The sequence below is a fragment of the Pinus tabuliformis genome, chromosome J, assembly GCF_031772625.1.
Source record: "Pinus tabuliformis cultivar Carrire ecotype Pingquan chromosome J, CPIR1, whole genome shotgun sequence".
NCBI lineage: Eukaryota > Viridiplantae > Streptophyta > Pinopsida > Pinales > Pinaceae > Pinus > Pinus tabuliformis.
The window spans coordinates 653,525,969-653,540,159 of record NC_142295.1 but is presented as its reverse complement, the minus strand read 5'-3'; positions in this window follow the sequence as shown (position 1 = coordinate 653,540,159).

Genomic DNA, 14,191 nt, shown 5'->3' with positions numbered 1-14,191 from the left:
CAACAGATCAACCTACTGTAGTATTTGCTCGATGCTTGGGATCCTATCAATCAAGTTTTCCAGATTAGGGGTAAATCCATCCCCTTGACTGCAGTAGACATTTACTTCTTGACTGGCTTGTCGCGGCGGGGTGCCCCCATTTCTTTGTCAAGTTCGGCCCGAGGGAGTGACTCTGTGAGAGATTATGTTCGCCAGTGTTGCAGGGAAGGATCTCAGCCGAGTAAAGACGGCAAGATCATCATCCGAGACATCACTGACAGGTCCCTCAGGTCTATCCTGTTCACTTTTGGTAGGATGGCCGGGAGTGCATCTCTTCATGTAGCCAACAGGTCCTATATGCAGCATGCCTTGGAATGCCTTCAACCGAAAATATTCAACTGGTGTGATGCAGTACTTCTTGTGATGAAGAGTCAGTTGACCAAGATAAAGGACGGGAGGTTGAAGAACTTTGGGTTTGGTTCTATTTTGACCGCCTTTGCCTTGGAGAAAATACCACTGATGCAGCCGCAGTACATTGCACTCGACATACCTCCTCCTACTGAACCACGTATGCAGAGATGGGTTGACCATATGTCTAGGCATGCTGGTCAGTCTCAGATTTCGTTTTCCGATACCTTCTTCAGGTGGTTTGATCGGCAGGAGATGGCTTATGTCGAGTATCCATATGCTGGCATGGATTTCCGGGGTGATCCGGATTTAGTACTACCGGATGGCGAGCAGTGGGGCGCTATTGGTAAAATCTTTGACCATATCACTATTTACTGTTTTTATTTATAATGTCCTTGTGCTTTATTCTATCAAGACTTTTAATCAAACTCTTGTGTTCATGCAGATGTTGGTCCTGTTCGTCCAGTAGTCCGTCTGAGAGTGTCGGCCGCTGCCCTAGCAGGAGAGGCTGCCGGGAGGGTTATCCTTCGTGACCTTGATGTGGCCGAGACTCTCACAGCTGTGCAGGAGCAGGTTGAGAGCCTTACTCTTGGTATTCCCGATGTGAGGATCGACGAGCTACCTTTGCAGTTACAGCGACATACTACTGGTGTGCCTATACGATGGACTCGTCTCTTACGCATGATCGCACAGGCCGTGACTTGCTATCACGAGCATCATTAGACTAGGGTGCCCCCTAGCATTTTTAGTTTTTGGGTCATGTGACTGATTTTGTCTTGGTTACAGAACATTATATGTAAACCATAAACAGCTATATATATATTTTGATTTTCGGGTTTTATTCTGGTTGAGCTATATGATCCACATGTGAAACATTGATGATGTGTTTCTTTTTACAAATGTTGCAAATGTCTATCTAACACATAGTTTGCTAATGAGTCGGTTAATGTGTTTAAGTTTCTGGAAATATGTTGGTATTGAATAAAATCAAATTGTCTTTCCAAAATCTTAACCCTTAGGAACATGCGATAAATAGCTGGGTTTCGGACGAAATATATACCATTGAGTTGTAGTATTACGAGTTGTGAGTCTAGCCTGACGATTAGTCGGCGTATACCACGGGTGATGGCATCAGAGAGAAGTTCTATCAATGCGCTATACTCAGCGATGTTATTTGTTGATTGACCAATACATACCCCTCTGAAACTTACTAACTCGCCGCTTGGATCAAAAATGGCCCAGGCTACGGAGGACAGGTTCCGCGAACTACGACTTACTCCGTCGGCATATCCAACACATGTCTCCAAAAGGTTTGACATCTGCAATAAATGTAAAAAAGGTGGATTACTCGACCAAAACGAACACTTTAGCGAAAACAAAATACAACAAAAGCATATTGGTTACTATTTAAGCATAGTAACGCTTGAGGTACAACCCGTTACGAGGTTGCGCTAGTGGAATTCCGTCATAATCCATTAACTCGTAGGCTCCTTTTGCTAACACTCGTTTAACAATATAGGGGTCCATCCATAAAGAATTAAATTTACCTGCTCCCAATTTATCGGATTTTTGGTCGTAAAGCAAGACCAAGTCACCTTCTGAGAAGACACGGGGTTTGACATTTTTGTCGAACTGCGCCTTGACTCGTTTCTTATGGGCTTCGTTAGCCAAAGCGGCATCACGACGGGTTTCATCCAATTGGATTAATTCCAAGAAACGGGCCTCTTCTTCTGAAGTTCCGGGGAGGAGATCGATTGCGAGTTTAAGAGACGAGATTTCGCACTGGACTGGTAAGACTGCTTCCAGGCCATATACCAGTTGGAAGGGTGTGAACCCGGTTGCATTCATTATCGATGTTCGGTAAGCCCACAAGGCTGAGTACAGGATTACGTGCCACCTTCTTTTGTGAACTCCGATCATCCTCTGCAACATGCGCTTCAGGACCTTGTTGATTGCTTCAACTTGTCCGTTGGCTTGCGGATAATACGGAGTAGAGCTGTCGTGAGACAATCCTAGCTTGGCAGCTAATTCAAGCATCATGTGATTGCGAAAATGCGATTCATGATCCGTGACTATAGCCTGTGGTACGCTGAATCTGGCGACTACATGATTGAAAAAGAAAAGGGCAGCTGTTTCACTAGTGTTATCTAATGTAGGCATCGCCTCGGCCCATTTGGTAAAATAGTCAACGACGACTGTAATATACCCATGCCCCCCGGTCGAGGTGGGGTTACATGTCATGAAATCGATGCCCCATTTGGCGAATGGCCCAACAACAACTATTGGCTGTAGAGGTGCAGGTGGTCTTCTGGTTTTGCTATCAAAAATTTGACAAGCATGGCAACTTCTGACTGCGGTTATGCAATCTTTGAACATTGTTGGCCAGAAGTATCCTGCTCGTAAGATTTTTTGTGCTGTAGCATATCCAGATTGATGCCCCCCACAAGCCCCTGAATGACACTCATTCAGGGCTTTTTCGGCCTCCTCATGGGTGAGGCACCTTCTCAGAACTGTATCGATACCACGACGGTAAAGTGTATCACCGACGATCATGTAGTCTTTTGCTTGGTATCGTATACATTTCTGTTCGGAGTGAGAGGTGTTAGGCCTAAACTTTTGGGTTTGGAGATAAATTATTATATCTCAATACCACTCATTGCTTGTGGATATCAGAAACAAATTCTCGTCCACGATTGATTCTTCGGATGTTTCATCGTTGGACGACGATGGGAGATCGCATAATAATTCTGCAAAAACTAGAGCTTTCTTTGATTTGGATTTTACGAATTCCAAATCAAACTCTTGAAGGATTGCTATCCATTTTGAATATTTGCCCCCCAGCAACTGTCGCGACAATATATAAGTCATGGGGTTGCAATAAGACAGAATGGTAGTTTTCCGAAAGAGGACATAGTGTCGAAATCTTTGTATCGCTTGAACAACTGCAAGCGCTAGTTTTTCAACATAAGAATATTTGCTTTCTGTATCATTTAAGTTTTTACTTAAATAATATATAGGGTGTTCAATTCCATCGACTTCTTGAACTAAAACCATCGCGATGGTCGTATCTGCTGCAGCCAGATACAGGTTAAAATCTCTTTGATAATCGGGGGCGTACATTAATGATGCTTTCATCAAGGAATCTTTTAAAGCATCAAAGGAAGCTTGCGCAACCTGATCCCAGACGAAGGGTACCTCCTTTTTCAAAAGACGTGTATAACCTTTAGCAAGTTCGGCGTAATTTGGAATGAACCTCCTCAGAAAGTTTGCTTTCCCTTGGAGTTTCTGAATCTGAAGCAAATTTGAAGGTGGAGGCAAATTTATGATTGCCTGTACCTTGCACGGGTCGAGACGAATCCCATCCTTGGAGACTACAAAGCCAAGTAAACGACCAGAACTGACGCAAAATACACATTTGTGTGGATTGAGTCGTATCTTGTAGTGTCGGCAACGTAGAAATATCGCTCTTAAATGCTGCGGATGATCAGTTCGCTTTCGCGAATGAGACGGAAGGTTGTCGAGGTATGGTTGAACGATGTTCTTGATGTCATGGAAGGCATAATTCATTGCCCTCTGAAACGTTGCCCCTGCGTTCTTTAAACCAAAGGGTAATTTTCGATATGCGAATGTGCCCCACGGACAAATGAATGCAGTCTTTGACTGGTCCTGTGGGTGGATATTTATTTGATTATACCCAGAAAATCCATCCATGAATGAAAAGATTTCGCATCCGGCGCATTCATCAATTATCTGGTCGATGAAGGGTGTAGGGTAGTTGTCTTTCGGACAAGCTTGATTTACATCTCTATAATCGACACACACTCTAATTGTCCCTTGTTTCTTCATAACAGGGACAATATTTGATACCCAATCGGTTAGAGGAACCGGGTAGATGAAACCAGCATGGAGAAGTTTTTCAACTTCTGCCTTAATTGCAGCGGCTTTCTTGGGGTGCACCTGCCTGAGCCGTTGTCTTACCGGTTTGACATCTGGATACATCTTAATTTCATGTTCAACGATACTCAAGTCGATTCCTGGCATTTCACTGTATGACCAAGCAAAGACATCTCTGAATTCGCGAAAAAGAGCGTTATATATTTCCAGTTCCGAAGGAGAACAACATTTGCCAACATAAATATTCTCTACAACATCTGTTTTAGTCGAGATATTTATGGCTATAGTCTCTTCAATGTTGGATAAGTTTCGCTCGGAATCCACCGTATTTACAGTATTTGAAAGGAATTCAAAAACTAAAGGATGATAAAGGTCATCTTGAGTATCTTCTTCATAATCCGGAAGAAGGGAACGATGGTGGCAATCATTCCATGGTGCCCCTTCAATCAACATTGATTGTACAATTCCTTCGTCGGTTCCATGCACTCGCGACCAAGGATCTGAAGGGGTACCATATTCTCTAGACCTATCTACCCAAACGCTTGACGAGCGTTGATTCGGGTTTGCCTCCCATGCTAGAAACATTGATTGCTATAATATTTCTATTGGGCTTGGGGGCAAAACCATTGCATGATCCATGTTGATATCGTTTTCTGAAATCTTTGTGGAAGATATCATATTGCAGGTTCCTATCGATGCTACTTCCACCAGATTGATTGGAGGTGGAAGAGCGAAAGTTCCCATTAGTATAGGATATTTTAGTAGGCCTACTCCGATATTCTGAAGCGAATGGGGGCTTCCATGGATCATGGGAATGCTTCCTGTAACTTGTGAGCCATTGGGGAGGAAGTTTTGTTGGTCAACGATTGTAATCCCCCCCTGAAAGGGAAATGCAATCTTTCTAAAATAGGTCGACATAACAGCTTCCATGGCATATATCCACGGTCTTCCTAGTAGGATGTTGTAATCAAGATTTCCATCGATGACTTCAACATCTATTTCTACTGTTTTTCCCCCTAGTTCAACCTTCAAGTTATTTAGGATACCATATGGGGTATATGTCCTTCCGTCGAATGCTTTTAATGTCGTCGAAGATCGCGACAAGGTTGGAGATCCTAAAGTTTTCCAGCAACTCATCGACATAATACATGTAGATGCCCCCTCATCAATAATTGTTCGATGAACAGTTTTGTTGAGGGCTTTCACTTGAATAAGGAAAGCTAGTTGGGCTGGTAACTGAGGATCGTATCCTTTATGGTCAAAGGATACAAGATTGGAATCCTTAGGATCAACCCCACCAATGGCTGATAACAAAGCCTGCCTTTGGGATGGGCAATTTTGTAGCACCTCAAGAGTCGACATAGCGGATGGAGATTGGGCCAAATCTTCCACTATGTTATAATGCTGCGCCGCTCTAGCGCGGGGATTAAACGTCGACTTGTGTACTACTCCCTTTGGCAGTTTTATTGTCAATTCAGGAATGATGGGTGGTACAACTTCTGTCAAAGTTGTTGTCGAACTACTTGGTTGATCTTTATCCTTGTCGTTTGACAGCTGCGGATTCCCGTAATCTTTGTTCCTTGTCGAAATCAAAGCATCATTTTGCTGCTTCGAAATCGACAACATTAGCACTTGTGACGGGGAAGCATTTCCACTTTCAACCAGATTTGTTCCTGGATTTGGAAACGGATCAGTTAACACAGCTGAGGTTTTCGAACTCTTAAAGAATCTTTTAAGCTCAGCTCTGTACGGACATTCTGCTGTCCAATGATCCTCATCGCATATATAACATGGATTTTTTGGTTTCCTATTTCCAGGAGGGTTTGAAGAAGTTTTTTCAGGAGATGACTCATCCTGTTTCTTCTTCTTCCCTTTGCCTTGCTTCTTCTTGCTTCCTGGTTGTTTGGTTTCTTTGCCCTTATCTGTTGATACGACATTTACTTCCGAAGCAAGAATTTCGTCTTTTGCATTTTGATCTGAAATCTTACGGGCTTTCTTGGACGTAGCCTTTGTCGATTTCGCGTTTGTCGTGCCAATCACGCCATCGCCGGCGTGAGAGTCATTGTTTGATTTAGGAGGAGGAGGAATTGAGAATTCCAGTCTAGGGGCGTCAGGTATTTTTTCGTAGAGCGTGCCAGACTGAGTATAGACTAAGTCTAGATATTGCGCATGAGCGATAACTTGCTCTTCCGTTACGACTCCCCCCTTCACCACATCTTCCGTGATGGCAGGAAGTAATGACTTGATAAACCATTCAGCTAATAGCTGATCGGGAACGTACGTTTTTACCATCCTACAACGACGTCGCCACTCATGTATATGATCAGATATGTGAGTGGCCGTTGTCTGTTTGAAATTGGTTAGGATTTCCGTTCCCGTTTCATACCTTATCGGTAATTGAAAATGGGTTAAAAAAGTCGTGGCTAGGGTACTGAAGTTGTCGAACGAAGCTCTAGGCAATTCAATATACCATTTTGCCACTGGACCCGTTAACGTCCTCTGAAAAAGGTGAAGCCTTATCGAATCATCGTTTAGGGTATTTGACGAACACCATAGATGAAATGTCATCACGTGATTCGATGGATCTTCACCTGGATTTCCATTAAATTTAGGAATATCTGATGGAAGTTTATGAGGGATCGCTGGCCACCAAGGGGCGTAAGCAATTGGATCGTTTGTTAACCGGTGTAAATCAGGTAACTCTAAAGTTGCCACGAATGGTAACTGTTGATTCAGGTTAGGTGAAGCATACCCAGGATATGATGGAATTGCCTGAGCAGTTGGCCTTTGCATACCGGCATAATGTAGTTGATGCTGGTACGAATGATACGGTTGGTGGACATGACCATTTTAAAGTGGTTGATTTTGACCGTTTTGAATGTACGGCTGTCCACTGTTCGCAAAGATCTGCTGCTCAGAACCTTGGTATACTTGTTGGAATTGTGGTTGCTGGTATTGCACCAGCCACGGTTGTGAAGCCATGTTCTGTTGCACTATACTAACCGTTGGACCAAGGTGTGGGGTAATTGTACCCGTTTGGACCTGTGTCACCCCACCAGTCGGCGATTGTGGTTGAGTCACAGGGTCAAGGGGCTGTTGCATTACAACCTGAGAAATCTGAGGTTGACATACAACATGCAACGTTTGAACTTGTGACACTGTCACAATAGTTGGTGTAGTCGGGATGTTCGACATAGGTACACATTGTTGCATAGAATACACAACTCTTGGCTGTTGGGGTAGTATAGGTACCCAACCACTTGATGTAACTCCAGTATAACCTGAATACTGTTGTGAACTCCCGTATGGATATCCTCCCGGAGGGGGTAATGAAAGGGCATACTTCCCCCCATACGGTGGCAATCCAGAATTCAAGGGGATTGTCTGCCCTTGGGGACTGGATTGCCCAAATTGACCTCCAAATGGATCAATTTGGCGAGTCTCAACATAAGAGTTGCCGGATATTATTCCGGAGGAACAAATAGGAATGGACCATACTGTCGAAATAGCCCCTGGATGGACTCCTTCTAGCGGTTGTGAGCTAGTCGGGATAGATGGTACGCCGGCAAACATTGTCGGAGTGACGGCAGGGAGTTCTGCTGTCACTGTGTCAGCCGACACAGTCCTAGATGTTGATGGTTGTTCAGAAATTTTGAGTCTATCCAAAAGATTACCTAGCGATTCTACAGGAACTTCCACTGGTGGTAGACTAACTTCTGATGTCGAAGGAAATAGAGTGACTCTGACTCCAAAATGTGTTGGAGTACATGCTTGCAGATCTTCTACAATTTCCTCTATCGCAATCAAATCAGGTGGAAGGGGAAGACCGTCAGGTCCGTAAAATATTTCTGGTGCCGAAGAAGGGTTTGAATCGACAGCGACAGATGTTTGAGGAGCAAGACTTTCCGAACCGGTTGCAGATGGAACTGGTTCAATAACACAAGTGTTTGCTCTCAGACTAGGATCAGTATCACTGTCCCTCTGTGGCTGTTGAACTTCTTCTGTAGAGGCAGGGTTTCCAGAAACGTTTGGAGTAACCAGAATCTCAGATGTTGTTGGAACACTTGTTCTAACTTTAATGGGAGATTTCAAACCGGTTAAACGAGTTCGTTTTGTCCGTACTGTTTTCGATTCCGGAGACAAAGACGGTTGACTCGTAAGCCTCCGCGAACGACGGGGTTTCAATTGACTTTCTTCCACGATTGCGGATTACTCGATCAACTAAAATACAAAAGGGGAAATATGTTTCCGAATTAAATGAATTTTAGACGCTTTAGACACAACTTGCTTTTTCAATTTTAAAGAGTCGAGAAAAAGCAAAAGATGACTCTAGTCTCCTTCGATTTTTAATGAGCCTGAAGTGACAAGTGCTCAGATGGACCTTTTCCGTTAAGGAGTCTAAAAAGGAACGAAAGGGACTACTCTAGAGTTCTAGTTAGAGGGTGTGCCAAACCAATCGCAAAACCGCAGAATACTTTTTAAGGTACGGGCGGTCAATCTTCCCGAATGCTGTGTTCAGTGCATTGCGATCAGTAGGGCGGCCGACACGGCTTCCTATGGATAAAGGTTTTATGCCTATAGGGGTCTCCCAATATATACTCGACGGTACGTGGGAGCACAATCCGTACTGGCACTTATCGTCTCTCAGGAGGAATCACCCAACCATCAGTGAGGCCGACAGTCACCAGGTTTTACGACGCCGGAACACGTCTCTAGCCTAGACCTCTATGTTGTGCGTTAAGTTCCAATGCGTTGTTAAGTTCATTCAATTTATTTTAGGTTGATATTTCTTAGAAGTTTGCCTTTTTGGATCACCACGAGATGTAGATACAATTCCTAAATGCAGTCTAAAGATGATAAGCAAGCTTTTATCTCTTTTCAACAATGAAAATCCTAGCTACAAGGGGAAAAGAAAGACACAATCTTTTCTCAAAGAGCATAGAGCACACTGTAAATGCACTTTTCCTAAATCAAACCATACAAACTATCAAAATGAAAATGCACAAATGCATGTGTTTGTTTTCACTTTCTTAATATTGATGCCTAAAAAGAAAGCTGTTGTACAAATTCGAATTCGATTTCAAGTGAAAACACAAACAAGTTTCTTTTTGAAATCAAAAAGACGATTACGACACTTTATGATTTTGAAGTAAACACTTGTTTCGACACTAGAAATTCACAAATTCAAACCAAAAGACAAAAGTAAAAGCGCAATCAACTGTCAACAGCAAACAAATTTACTCCTAAGATCAAAACGACACTTATGACAGGTCTAGATCTAAGAGCGACAGTATGACTAGTTTACTTTTGTAATGGGAAACTGCAAATGATGTAACAAATACAGTTTCTTTTATACAACTGAGGCGGAATTAAGGCAGAGAAAAGGGGTTTTCAGATAGGTACACACACTGATAACAGGCTGCAAAAAACAGAGATAAAACTGAACACAAGGATGCAAAGAACCACAGCTGCACAGGGCAAAGGCTGATCAGCGCACCTGTTGCACAGAGAAACTGAATTGCAGCGCAGGTAGCCCTCTCGGGACCTGCGTTGAAATGCAGAGTCTCTTCACAGAGCCTACGCTGAAGCAGAAACGAGAATTGTCTCCGGGTTCTGGGTCACGGTTTGCAGTTTGATCTGAGGTTTTTGGCCGGATAAAAGCTATCAATAAGGTACAATTAGAAGGATGATTTAAAGGAGGACTAAGAGCTATCACAAAGGGCAGTTAGAGCATTTTTGGATCATCTTGTTCAGATTATAAGCAGGCCCAGTGAGTGGACTAGAGTGGCAGATCTCTACTTTGCATTTGTAAATGGCAAATGCAGTTCGATTCGCCACTCCTAAGTTTATGAGAAGAACAACAATAGAAACACAAATAAACTAACTAGATACGATCCCCAGTGGAGTCGCCAATTTGTTGTTGGGAAAAGTATCTATTCAGAACGCCCCTATCCCACTCTAAGGTGTGATAGTGCCTTAGCAACAAACAAGGAAAACTACTTGAGTATTCTTCTTTATGAAATGTAAATGAGGAGAAAGGATGTAACTAACCTGTGTCTTTCGCTAGTTTGTTGATCCAATCGCTCCTCTCTTCAATAGCTCCCAGCTCCCTGCTCCTTTACCGGCCCAGCTTCACCGAATTCCTGCAAGATCACAAGAGAGAGAAACTACACGAAGATATAGATATACATTCATAAAAAGCTCAGGATCAGATTAAGCTAAACATGCATATATAACAAAACATCATTGATACACAACATGTAGGAGAAACTCAAATAATTTTATTGATATGATAAGAAAGTCCAAGAGGAGATACAACCAAGTGAGTCCCGATCCAGCATCTACCTCCCAGCAAAGGAATCCCTTCCTCTCCTCTAACAAAGCATAAATCACCCAATGTACTAATCTCAATCTCAAACCAACAACAATTCTCTCCAAAGTACAAAATTCCAGCCTCTGGATCTCTGGGATGAGGGATCCATATATAGATGTAAGCAGAGAGGATGAGTCAGCTTATGTTTTGACTTGTGGCTTATCTCTGTTAGTTCTTGCTTCCACTTGGAGACTGAGAGCCTCTTACTCATCACTTGGTCGAATTCAGTGAGGCAAGTGTCATTGGAGAAGATTCTGGAAGCTTCCATGGTCTTTCCACCTCGTTGAATGACTCTGCCACTTGTCATTTCCCACTCAACGCACCTGGGTAGTGCATTCAAGTGCGTTGCAACGCACCTAGACAGTGTACTTGGGTGCTTTGCAACGCAGGCAGCTAGTGGAGCTTCTGAATTGATCTTGATTTGACTAGTTTTGAGCAGTTTTTGGTGGAGAACTTCTGGGAGAAGCTGTCATTGGTTGACCTTGTTCCTTTAGGAGCTGTAACAACATCTTTAGGGACTTAGGATCCCTTGATTTATGGACATTTCATGCTTATAGCTGTAAGGCACAAAAATGTCTATAACACCCATACAATGCCTTAAAAGGACTCATCCTCAATGAATCCTGATAACCGTTGTATGTGAACTCTACCAAGGGGAGATACTCTTCCCACTTTCCTTGCTGACGCATCACATACATCCTCAACATGTCCTCTAATATCCTGTTGACCCTATCTATTTTTCCATATGTCTACGGATGATAAGATGTGCTGAATGCCAACTCGACGTCCAAACCTGCAAATAACTCCTTCCAAAAACTGGAAGTAAACTTCGCATCCATATCTGACGCAATATTCTTGAAAACATTGTGTAGTCTAACCACATTTGTGATGAATACCTGTGTCGCATCACTAGATGAGAACGTAGACTTCACTGGAATGAAGTGTGAAACCTTTGTGAACCTGTCCACAATGGCCATGATGGAATCATGCTGATTTACTGTCTTCGACAACCTTGTGATGAAGTCCATGGAAATGACCTCCCATTTCCATTTCGGAATCGCGATCGACTGTAGCCGTCCACATGGGTGCTTACATTCTGCTTTCACTCACTGACAATCAAAACATCTAGCCACAAACTATGCTACATCCCTCTTCAAGTTCAGTCAATAGTAAGATCTCTTCACTATTGTCAGTGTCTTCTAATAACTTGGGTGACTTGAATACAATTTCACATGAAATTCCCAAGATCATCTTCTTAAGCTCATTGCTATCCAGTACATATATCCTGTCTCAGAACCTAACCAATCCATCTGCTATAAGACAATAGTCCATGCCCTGTGCACTTGCACCTGTACCTATACTGCCACCTATAACTATACCTCTACATGTACCTATACCTACACCTATACCTGTACTTGTACCATTATCTATACCTGTACTTGTACTATCACCTTGTTGCAACCTGTGCACAATCTCCATATACCTGACATCCTGCTCTCTACCTACAAGATCCTCTCCTATAAGTCCATCCCATAGGAGTTCATAGCTGCCAAATGATGTACCTGTACCCATTTGCTGAGAGAATCTGCCACCCTGTTCTCTTAACCTTTGATGTACTTGATCTCGAAATAAAACTCGCTGATCGTGGGCAACCATCTAGCCTGCCCAACGTTTATATTTGATTGGTCAAATAAATATCTCAACCCAATGTGATCACTCATAAGCACAAACCACCTACCAAGAAGATATTTCCTCCACATCTTCAGTGCATGTATAATCACTGCTAACTCAAGATCATGTGTCAGGTAGTTCTTCTTGTGCTTTTTAGTTTTTGAGACTCATAACATACCACCTGTCCATCCTGCATAAGGACTCCACCAAGCCCTCTCTTGCAAGCATTTGTGCATACCACAATTTTATTTATTTATTTATTATTTTATTTTATTTATTATTTTAATTTTTTAATTTTTATTTTAATTTTAATTTTATTTTATTTATTATTATTATTATTATTTATTTATTTTATTTATTATTATTATTTCTATTTTATTTATTTATTTTTATTATTTTTCCTGGATCTTCAATTTGTAGTACAGGTGCATGCATCAACAACTGCTTAAGTTGTTCAAAGCTAGCCTCACACTCCTTTGTCCATTCACACTTCTTACCTTTTCTTTGCAATGATGTAATGGGATAAGAAATTTGTGAGAAGTTCCTGATGAACCTCCTGCTAGACCCATGAAAGATCTCACCTCATCCACATTCTTAGGAGCTACCCACTCCATGATGGCCCTTATCTTCTCTGGATCTATTGCAATACCTTCCTTGGAGACCACATGCCCCAAGTAATGCATATCAGTCTGAAAGAAACTACACTTGCTGAGCTTAGGATACAGCTGATGCTCCCTCAACAACCTTAACACTGCTACTAAATGCTCGACATGATCTTCCACATTTTCAGAATATACCAGTATATAATCAATGAACACAATAACAAACTTATCCAAATATGGACGCAACACACTATTCATCAAACACATGAATGTAGTTGGAGCATTAGTTAAGCCAAATGGAACAACAACAACAAACTCATAATGCCCATACTTGGTCCTCAACGCAGTCTTGTAAATGTCCTCCTCTTTGATCTGTACCCGATGGTATCTCGATTTCAAGTCAATATTCGAGAACATTGTTGCTCCCTTCATTTGATCGAACAAGTCATCAATCCTCCATAAAGGGTACCTGTTCTTGATGGTCGCTATGTTCAACTTCCTATAATCAATGCATAATTTGAGGGTACCATCTTTCTTCCTGATAAACAAGATCGGTGCACCCCAAGGTGATACACTTGGCCTAATGTATCCTTTGTCTAATATTTCCTTCAACTGTAACTTTAACTCAACCAACACAGGTGTGCTCATCCTGTAAGGTTCTTTTGATGTTGGAACTATCCCTGGCACTAACTCAATAGAAAAGTCTACCTCCCTATGAGGTGGCAACTCTGTAATGTCATAAGGAAATACATCCTAAAACTACTGCAACGCTGGGTATCTACTGAACACATCTGCATCCTCAACCTCCTTAGCCTTATCACTAGAAATGTGTACTGCAAATAACTTTCACCCTTTTCTATGGCTATGCTTTGCTTGCATAGCTATTACCATCCTAACTAATGTGGATTTCTTCTTACCTTGCAAGACTCTTGGTTCTCCATTATCATCAACACACTCAATAGTTTTGCCATACAAATCAACCTTGGTTATATGTAGATACAACCAATCCATGACCAACAACATAATGAATGATCCTAATAGTAACACATTCAAATGTGCTATTGTAGGCATACCACTTAAATCAAATGTGCAAGCTCTTACCCAAAGATGAACTCACTTCTTTGTACCTGTAGCTAATTGCACTAACCAAGAATCTACATGCAATTCCTTATTCAAGCCACACTTACCCACCAATTCAAGACTAAAAGAGATATAATTAGATCTAGGGTCAATCAAAATAGAAATAACTTGATCACAAAGCTTG